The sequence below is a fragment of the Carcharhinus amblyrhynchos genome, chromosome 12 (assembly GCF_965287045.1).
Source record: "Carcharhinus amblyrhynchos chromosome 12, sCarAmb.v2.hapA, whole genome shotgun sequence".
In the NCBI taxonomy this organism is placed as follows: domain Eukaryota; kingdom Metazoa; phylum Chordata; class Chondrichthyes; order Carcharhiniformes; family Carcharhinidae; genus Carcharhinus; species Carcharhinus amblyrhynchos.
In genome coordinates, this window is record NC_137335.1 from 66,240,010 (window position 1) to 66,241,497 (window position 1,488).

The following is a 1,488-nucleotide window of genomic DNA, read 5'->3' on the forward strand; positions in this document are numbered from 1 at the left end:
ACCCAAGATCAGAATTGAACGCATGTCTCTGGCACTGTGAGGCAGCTGTGCCCTTTTTGTGGGGCTCCTGGACCAACATGTCTTCCAATTGCTTCAGCAACATTTTATTTGCGAATATTAAAATGTTTCTGAGCGTGGGGTGGGATTACTGTGAAGAAATTGAAGAGAAAACATTGAGCTTTTTAAGAACCACAAATTCCACACAATCAAGTAGTGTAACAACTCCATCATCACCTTTATGCTTCAGTTGGAAAAGTATATCAATTTCAATACAAGCTGAAGTTTTTTGTGGCTCAGTTGAAAATGTTGCACTACTGATTACAATTCCTTTAGGAAGCCCACCAAAGCTCTCCATAGTGGGGAGGTAGAAGGGTTAGAAGGTACATCAGCAAATTGCAAATTAAAAGCATTTGAGGGGCTTCATACGATATTTTGTAAGGGTCTCTGAGGGACTCTGGGATTTTGGACTAACCAGACAGCAACATGCAGGGGGTCAGAAAGATGACTTGGATGATGCAAAATTTATGCAATAACTATATTTTGTCTCATTTTTGAGCAAAGGTAAGAACTAATTTTCCCAGTTATTTTGAATTACCATAAGTTTCAATGTGCCAGGTTTTATCCTTCCATTGTTGTTCCATTGCATGACTCTTACAGGACAGGTAATAAAACATGCAGCTCATGTTAAGGAATAGGATGTTTAACATTGTAAAAGCCTAGCACCACTTCACTTTCATGCATAACTGTACAAGATCCAAATGTTGAAACTTTTGCAATTGATTTTGCAATGGACAAACCCTGCACATTTACAAGAAAATGTTGCAAATCTTAGCCTTTTTAAAGTGTCATCAACAGATATATGTCAAGTTCCTTTTTCGATTAAATTCATAAATTGTTACCATGCAGTTTAAGAGTTCTATTGAGGAAGAGTCAGATCTCATTATCAGGACAGGGGTTTTCAAATATTTTTCATAGAATCACAGAATTGTTAGAATACAGAAAGAGGCCATTCAGCCTGCTGTGTTTATGCTGGTTCTCTGGAGGAGCAGTTTACCTGGTACAACTCCCTGGTCCTCCTCTTCCAGCCTCCACCTGTCTCCCCGCCCCGCAAAACCCCCTGCCAGTCCTGCACATTCTTCTATATCAGATAATAATCCACTTGCCACTGAATGCCTCAAACGAATCTGCCTCCACCACACTCTGATGCAGTGTATGCCAGATCCCAAACACTCACTGTGTGAAATAGCTTTTTCTCAGCTCACCATTGCTTTTATTATAAATTACTTTAAATCTATGCCCTTTTGTTATTTACAACAAGTAACAGAGTAGACAAGGAAAGTATAAATATATTTGTACTTTCAAAAGATTCTTGATATTCAATGACTTAAGGTCAGAGCATGTGGAGTCAAGGGACAGGTACCAGTTTGGATCGTAAGCTTGTTATAAAACAGAAAACAGAGTCGGAGTTATGAGAAGCTTCAAATAAAT